Here is a 9,615-nt window from a genome sequence, read left to right as displayed (position 1 = left end):
GACTGATGGTGTATGGGCAAGACTGATGAAAGTCAGCTTCCTCGGATATCCGACGAAAAAAATCCATCGGATTAGATTCCATCAGATATCCGATCGTGTGCACAGGGCATAATAGTGTGCAAACAAAGCTACATATTTTTCCCTTACAGGTGACTGGGTATTCTTTGCAAAGGGAATTTTCACCACATTCACTAAGCTAAGGGCAAATGCCCTTTCAAAGTGAACAGCCTTTTTGCCTTTAGTATAAGTGTCAAAAACACAATTCATTGTAATGTGTTCCGAATTGGAACGAACTGGGAACCTTTGCTGGTGGAGGTGGCTGGAAAAACCTGTGTTGCCTTATAACAATCAGATTTAAAGAGCTTTCCATTATGTAAACCAAATGCAGAAAAAAATTGTATGTGTCTCCAATATAGATACTAGGATTGTCCCGATCAGTGGCGGCTGGTGCTCAAAATTTTTGGGGGGGCGCAAACAAACAAACAAAAAAAACATCAATTGCAGCCTCACTGTGCCCATCAAACGCAGAGCTACTGTGCCCATCAATTGCCACCACTGTGCCCATCAAACGCAGCCACTGTGACATCAATTGCCACCACTGTGCCCATCAAACGCAGCCACTGTGCCCATCAATTGTCGCCACTGTGCCCATCAATTGTCACCACTGTGCCAATCAATTGTCACCACTGTGCCCATCAATTGTCGCCACTGTGCCATCAACGCATCCACTGTGCCCATCAATGTCGCCACTGTGCCATGCCATCAATTGTCAGTCGCCACTTGTGCCATCAATTGGCGCAAACAAACAAACAAAAATAACATCAATTGCAGCCTCACTGTGCCCATCAAACGCAGCTACTGTGCCCATCAATTGCCACCACTGTGCCCATCAAACGCAGCCACTGTGACATCAATTGCCACCACTGTGCCCATCAAACGCAGCCACTGTGCCCATCAATTGTCGCCACTGTGCCCATCAATTGTCACCACTGTGCCCATCAATTGTCACCACTGTGCCATCAATTGTCGCCACTGTGCATCAAACGCATCCACTGTGCCCATCAAATGTCGCCACTGTGCCATGCCATCAATTGTCGTCGCCACTGTGCCATCAATTGTCGCCACTGTCCATAAATTGTCGCCACTGAGCCATCAAACCAGCCACTGTGCAATGCCATCAAACGCAGCCACTGTGCCATGCCATCAAATGCAGCCACTGTGCCATGCCATCAAATGCAGCCACTGTGCCATGCCATCAAACGCAGCCACTGTGCTATGCCATCAAACACAGCCACTGTGCCATCAATTGTCGCCACTGTGCCCATCAATTGTCGCTGCTGTGCCCATCAATTGTCGCCACTGTGCCCATCAATTGCCGGCAGTTTGCCCCCTCAAAAACCGCCAGATTGCCCCCCCCCCCCCGTCGCCCGGCACTTATCTTTCTCGGGTCAGCCATCCTCCCTCCACCGCTCCCTCGATGTCTTCTCCCGAGTCCCGCCCTCGATGTCGCTTCAGCCAATCAGGTTACCGGTAACCAGACCCGGTGAACCTGATTGGCTGAGACGCGTGTCAGTGTTAACCAGGGAACGCACAGCATGTGCGTCCCCTGGTTAACTATTTGGAAGCCGATTAGAGCCAACCCGCTGACTCTGATAGACACCTTCAAAAACCAACAAACTGCTGTTATTCAGATGGCCGGCGCTCACCAGGGGGCCAGACATCTGAATAGTGGGCGGCAGCGGCACCGGCAACAATACATGAAATGCAATGCATGAATCTATGTATTGTAGACCTGAGTGACGGCACAGGGGAGAGAGGGGGTGGTGCTCCTGCGCCCACTATGGATGCACGGCGGATTGTCCCGATACCGAGCATTTGTACTCGCACTCGTCAATGAGCGGAGAGGGTGGGTAGAGTCAGCAGAGCGGAGAGCGATTCCTTAACGACAGTGGAACTAGCTAGGCAAGCTGGCAGGGGTGCAGGGCCCAGCCGCATCAGGATCAGTGACCAGAGCCATCACATTCGATCGCCGGCAGCAGTCAAACATCCTGACTCCCATCTTGGTACACCCTGAACTCGGCCGCAGTAAGCCAGTAGCGGACATCTTGTTACACCCAGCCCATATAGTTTGGGCTGGGTGTAACAAGATGTCCTCTGCTGTTAACTGTGGCCAAGTGCAGGGTGTGCCAAGATGGGCGTCGCAGCAAAGCATTTCAAAATAAATCCTTTCCTCTCATGTAATTTATTGCTGCATTTCAGTGCCTGCCCCTCAGTGCCCATAAGTGCCACCTATCAGTGCCAGCCACCTATCAGTGCCCATAAGTGCCGCCTTTCAGTGGCAGCCATTAGTGCCAGCCATCTGTCAGTGCTGCCTATCAGTATCAGCATTAGTGCCAGCCACCTGTCAGTGCCAGCTATCAGTGCACATAAAACAAACTGTCAGATGACACAAAAAAAGTATTGGTGAGTACTTGGAAAAAAAAGTATCAGTACTTGTACTTGGTCTTAAAAAAGTGGTATCGGAAAAACAACCCTAATAGATACAGAATCAGATATTTACCTTCATCAGCACTAGAAAAATGACAGCTAAGACCTAATTGGCTGCAGTTGTTTTCCTCCAAATTTTCTTTCCTCTTATTTGTAATTGACCAGTTATTTCTACTTACAGACTGAACCATCAAGCTTGAAACATCATATTCCATATTTAACAATTAGTGGATGTGACTTTAGAAATATGAAACAAATGCAATTAGATTAGTGTGCAATGTAAAGGACAGCAATACAGGGAAGCATTCATTTATTTAATGGTAATACTGTGCATTAGCTTTGAGTGCATGAACTGTGATGGCCATGTACATTTCAATAATTAGGTCTAGTTGTACTTTTAGCCTAATTTTAAATGTAATTTGCAGTTAATATAGGGTAAAAGAGACTACTGTTCCCAAGCAATTTTTAATGCTTGTCAGTTTTTGGAGGATGGTATGGAAAAAACACTGTTGTATTTTGTTTTTCTGAGCCATCTTCTGCCTCTTCATTTCAAAGTGAAGACAACATTTTTAAAGCCTTATCATATTCTGTAGCACTCTACAACAGCTTTATTTTTTATTTTAGGTTCACAAGGTCATGCAGACTGCATCTAATATGCCTATAGGTGTGCGCAACCTACTGCATTAGGGTGTGCACCCAGGGCTTGAATCCTGCAGGAACGCATGGGAATGTCACTCCTGTACGTTTTCCACACCAGGAAGGTCATTCCCGTTAGCAGTAGGGCCGGACTGGCCTACCAGGATACCAGCACTTTGCACTGTGGCAGCAGCGGCACCCAGGGCCAATCCTGGAAGCCTCAGGTGCAGAGTCCTCCCCTCCTTCTCTCCTCCTCCTCTTGTGTACCTCACATACTGCAATGTTCGGTGGCCGGCCACTGTAAAAAACATCCTGCCTCCTAGACTGGCTCCTGTGATAGGCGGAACACTGATTCAATTTCCCAGCATCGAATCAGTGTTCCATCTATCACAGGAGTCGGTCTAGGAGGCGGGACTTTGTTACAGTGGCCGGCCACTGTAATGATGGGCACAGTGAGTCTGCATTGATGGGCACGTTGAGGCTGCGTTGATGGGCACAGTAAGTCTGCAATGATGGGCACAGTGAGTCTGCATTTGATGCGCAGAGTGAGACTGCATTAATGGGCACAGTGAGGCTGCATTTATGGGCACAGTGAGTCTGCAATGATGGGCACAGTGAGGTTGCATTGATGGGCACAGTGAGGTTACATTGATGGGCACAGTGAGTCTGCAATGATGGGCACAGTGAGTCTGCATTTGATGCGCAGAGTGAGACTGCATTAATGGGCACAGTGAGGCTGCATTTATGGGCACAGTGAGTCTGCAATGATGGGCACAGTGAGGTTGCATTGATGGGCACAGTGAGGTTACATTGATGGGCACAGTGAGGCTGCATTTATGGGCACAGTAAGGCCATGTTGATGGGCACAGTGAGGCTGCGTTAATGGGCATAGTGAGGCTGCTTGTTTTATGGGCACAGTGAGGCTGCATTGATGGGCACAGTGAATTTGCATTGCTAGGCACAGTGAGTCTGCAATGGTGGTCACAGTGTGGCTGCATTGATGGGCACAGTGAGTCTGCAATGATGGGCGCAGTGAGTCCGCAATGGTGGTCACAGTGTGGCTGCATTGATGGGCACAGTGAGTCTGCAATGATGGGCGCAGTGAGGCTGCAATGATGGGCGCAGTGAGTCTGCAATGATGGGCACAGTGAAGCTGCATTGATGGGCACAGTGGGGCTACGTTGGTGGGCACAGTGAGGCTGCATTGATGGGCTGCCTTTGTATTCAGCCCCCTTTACTCTGATACCCCTAACTAAAATCTAGTGGAACCAATTGCCTTCAGAAATCACCTAATTAGTAGATAGAGTCCAACTGTGTGTAATTTAATCTCAGTATAAGTACAGCTGTTCTGTGAAACCCTCAAAGGTTTGAGAGCATTAGTCAACAAACAGCATCATGAAGGCCAGGGAACACACTAGACAGGTAAATAGGTAAAGGATAAAGTTGTGGAGAAGTTTAAAGCAGAGTTAGGTTATAAAAAAATATCCCAAGCTTTGAACACCTCACAGACTCTGTTCAATCCATCATTCGAAAATGGAAAGAGTATGGCACAACTTAAAACCTACCAAGACATGGCTGTACGCCTAAACTGACAGGTCGGGCAAGGAGAGCATTAATCAGAGAAGCAGCCAAGAGGCCCATGGTGGGCTCTGGAAGAGCTGCAGAGATCCACAGCTCAGGTGGGAGAATCTGTCCACAGGACAACTATTAGTTGTGCACTCCTCAAATCTGCCCTTTATGGAAGAGTGGCAAGAAGAAAGCCATTGTTCAAAGAATGCCATAAGAAGTCCTGTTTTCAGTTTGCAATAAGCCAAGTGGGGGACACAGCAAACATGTGGAAGAAGGTGCTCTGGTCAGATGAGAACAAAATTGAAAGTTTGGCCTAAAAGCCAGCGTAGCGCATCCCATTTGCACTACGCCGACGTAACATAGTGAGGCAAGGCCAGTATTCACAAAGCACTTGCTCCTTAAGTTACGTTGGCGTATTGAAAATGGGCTGGTTTAAGCCCGCCTAATTCAAATTAGGCAGGTAGGGGGCGTGCTAAATTTAAATTAGCCGTGACCCCATGTAAATTAATGGCCGTTCATACGGCGCATGCGCGCGAATGCTCAGAATCACGTCACAAATACTCCCTAAGAAACGTCGGCTCAATGCTTTCGACGTGAACGGAACCTACGCACACCCCCATTCACGTACCACTTACGTAAACAATGTAAAATTCGACGGATGTTCCGACGTCCATACCTTAACATTGGCTGCGCCTCATATAGCAGGGATAACTTTACGCCGGGCCTTAGCCTTACGTAAACGGCGTAGCGGCGCAAGTATGTTTAATCGGTGTATCTAGCTCATTTACATATTCTACGCGTAAATCTACGGAAGCGCCCCTAGCGGCCAGCGTAAATATGCACCCTAGATACGATGGCGTACTAAGGCTTATGTCGGTTAGATGAAGCAGGAATTTAGGTGTATCTAGTTCCCTGAATAGCGCGCATAGATAAGACGGCGCATCTTTCAACTTACGCGGCATATCAAAAGATACGCCAATGTAAAGTCTTTGTGAATCTAGCTCTATGTGTGGCGAAAAACTAACACTGCACATCACCCTGAACACACCATCCCCATCGTGGAAAATAGTGGTGGCAGCATCATGTTGTGGGGATGCTTTCTTCAGCAGGGACAGGGAAGCGATCAGAGTTGATGGGAAGATGAACGGAGCCAAATACATGGCACTCTTAGAAGAAAACCTGTTAGAGTCTGCAAAAGACTTGAGACTGGGGTGGAGGTTCCCCTTCCAGCAGGACAACAACCCTAAACGTTCAGCCAGAGCTACAATGGAATGGTTTAGATCTAAGCATATTCATGTGCCTATGTTGTAAAGTGCTGCGTAAACTCTTGGCGCTATATAAATCATGAATAATATTAATATGTGTTAGAATGGCGCAGTCACGATCCAGATCTAAATCCAATTGAGAATCTGTGGCAAGTCTTGAAAATTTGTTGCAAGGAAGAATGGGCAAAAATTCCACTCTCTAGATGTGCAAAGCTGGTAGAGACACCCCAAAAAAGACTTGCCGCTGTAATTGCAGCAAAAGGGTCTACAAAGTATTGACTCAGGGAGGCTGATTACAAATGCACACCACACTTTTCACATATTTATTTGTAAAAATGTTGAAAACCATTTATTATTTTCCTTTCACTTCACAATTATGTGCCACTTTGTGTTGGTCTATCACATAAAATCCCAATAAAATACATTTACATTTTTTGTTGTAATATGACAAAATTTGGAAAATTCCAAGGGGTATGAATACTTTTTCAATGCAATGTATGTATTTCAACTATGCATTTAAATGTTTGCATGAAGTTCGGCTTTAAATTGCCTTTATCAAATTAGTTCTAGAGGAAATTAGATTGTAAACCCTTTCATGGGCAAGGACAGGTGGAAAAGGTTCTTTGTACTCAGAAAAAAACAACTTAATTATATTAAAGAGGCAAATTTAAAATGAAACTGTTACTTCAGAAGAACAAACAAAAAATATAAGCTTACAACTTCCAAGCTTGCTGGCCATTTATTCACAGAAACAGCTGAAAAAAAAAAAGGTTGCACTTACGGGGATTTTAACATCCCTATTTTGATCCAGTCGTTCAAAGTGATGGGCGCTGCACATCAATTATCTGGTTTTATTTTAGAGGATTTTTTGTGGGTTTATATATTTTTCCATATTTTAATTTGTTATAATCAAGAAAAATACAAAATGTAAAAATTATTTCCTTCTTCAAGATATATGAACTAGCTCTTTTAAATATTATTATTTCTATAATAAACTATAATCTATTATTTTAAAAAATAATATATTTCCCTGAACGCTGCTAAGGCGTGCATCCCCCTCTGTTGGAGATCGGAGAATCCCCCGGCTAAGTCCCTGTGGTATGCAAAAGTTAATGAACTCAGAAATATGGAAGATCTCACTGCCACCCTGCATAACAGGGAGGAGGCCTTTCGGGAGACCTGGAGACCTTGGCATCACTTCATATATACAGACGCTTACCTCCAGGAGGTGGCGCAGTCTGTCTGAGCCTGGTAGGGCGCTCACCGTCTCCCGGTCGGAGTGTTCTGTTCTGTTCTATCCTGCTTTCCTCACTTACCTGACCCTGCTGTTCTTGCTCTTCTCCTTTTCCCCTCTCACCCACCCTATTCCCCCTGGGCCTCTTCCCTATGCTTTTCCTCCTCCTCACCCCGCCACATTTGTCCAAACATGGGCGATTTAGCCAGATACGGAGCATATCCTGTTGAGCATTACTTTCTCGGTTGCCCCGTGTTTGGACCCTCTCCGCCACTGGGTTGCCTTGCTTCCCATGCCGCTACAAAATATATAATTACTATCATCTGTGTAGAATATTATGCACTGCAGTTAGCTCTCGGTTATATGTATTATGGTTGAGATACTTATAAATCTGTACACTTTGCCATTATCTAGGCCCTGAGCCCTTGACCGCTTACCTCTTTGCTGTGCTAGGCCGGTGTATCTACAGCTGTTCTCTCTCTGTTGTAGTAATTTTCCTTTTTTGACCATATGCATTCATGCGATTTGTTCTTTGCAATGTATACCTGCTATATGTGGTGATTGTCAACTGTATTTTGTTTGATAATAAAAGCTTGAATTACAAAAAAATATATATATATATTTCTATGAATTAATAAAGTACTTTTATCCATAACAGCATTCTGATCTTTTTCACATGTTTTACATTCTCTTCTTGGAAGGCCAAGGCTGAAATTTACATGAACAAGTGTTTGAGCCAGACAGGTTACTCCTCCCTTACCGACCCAATCAAGGCAGGCTGCTTCTGCTTTGCTATCTTGTTAGGTACCCCATAATGCTCTGTGAATCTTCTTTCATATATTAAATGTTTATTAGTAAAAAAAAATCCTGTACACATAGTAAAAACGGTCTAAAAAACTAAAAATCAAAAATAAATCTGCACATAATTTATTAAAATGTACCCTAAATGTGTGTCCATAAAAAAATGACATGTTGAATCTTTAAGCCACACTGTCTTAGGTTCTGATGATAACTGCTAAATGTTCTGTGCAAAACCCTTGAATAAGTTGGTGCTTTGTGAAAAGGAATAATAGCAAAAACTGAGTCTTCTTTTGCTATTGCATGATTGCCCTACCCTCTAATTTACAAAGTTATTTATACTTTAACTTCATCTAGGCAAGTTAACAACCTGTATTATACTGTGGGTAATTTTTCCATAGCCAGTAAAGTGCAGGTGTAAAATTTAATGAACCTCAACTGATTACAAAATAACACTAAGCTTTTCCTTTGATATGAAGGATTTTTAATGAGGTTCAAACTTTTCTCCTTTAATAGAGTTTATTAAGGGTCATTATATGTAAACTAGGTCCATTTCTTTCTGTGTTTTATTCAGTGTTTATTTAAGTTACGGTTAAAATAACTTGACTTGGAGACTCATTCTACAGCAGAACAGAACACTGGAGATAACCCTTCACTCTATAAGAAGTAAAATATGCCATTAACAGCCTTGTACGAATAATGTACACACAGCCTTGTATTAATAATGTAATAATATACTTTTTATGGTATTTCCAATTTCATAAATTGCAGAGGAGAGAGTGGATGGCCTTCTACCAGGATTCTTATGTATGCCTTTTTAAACAATGAAATATTGACAACACTTGTTTGTTGAGATTGTGATTCACTATGGGTCTTATTTGAAAAGAAAAAAGTGTAGAAACAAGAATATTTCTTATTGTTTATAGCAACCAGTCCATTTTGCACTGCTTAAAGGACAATAAGAAGGAGATTGGTTTCTATAGGGAGCAAGGAATTCTTGTTAGTGCATGTTCATGCATCAACCCCTAAGGGAATTAACGCATAACTGCAATTATAAAGCCTAACAAGCCTAAAAAAAAACAGTTTTGGATAGGATGGAAAGAGTTAAAATTTGTATTTTTTTTTATATACCTGTGTGTCCCCATGGTGGAGATTTCCCTCACTTCCTAATGGCGTGTAGTAACAAAGTGGGAGAGCAGTTGTCACCAGGCAGGAAGGCATTGACACAGATAAAACACTTGTCAAAGGTTCTTACCCTTTCTTGCTTTACTACTGTGCTTTATTTTGTCTGTGTGCACATTGAAGAGATTCCTCATCAATTCCTGTCCTGACATGAAGTAAGGGGAAATCTCCGACCCCACAGGGTCAAAATAAAAAACCTGACAGAGGCTCTAACATTTTCCCACTCTCTTTAAAATGAAGTAAATATTACCTAATATTTGATTATTTAAAAGTCAGGCATTTAAAGCATTAGTTCATCATATCCAAACAATAGGGGGCAATCAAGGGGTTAAGTGTGTCCTAGGGAGTAATTCTAAGGGTCCTTTCACACGAGCGGACCGTTCGTCCGTTCATTACAAGTCCGTTAACGGACTTGTATGAATCCCTATGGGAACGCGTCCGTTA

The sequence above is a fragment of the Rana temporaria genome, chromosome 2 (genome assembly GCF_905171775.1).
Source record: "Rana temporaria chromosome 2, aRanTem1.1, whole genome shotgun sequence".
NCBI classification, from domain to species: Eukaryota; Metazoa; Chordata; class Amphibia; order Anura; family Ranidae; genus Rana; species Rana temporaria.
Note: the sequence above shows the minus strand (reverse complement) of the source record.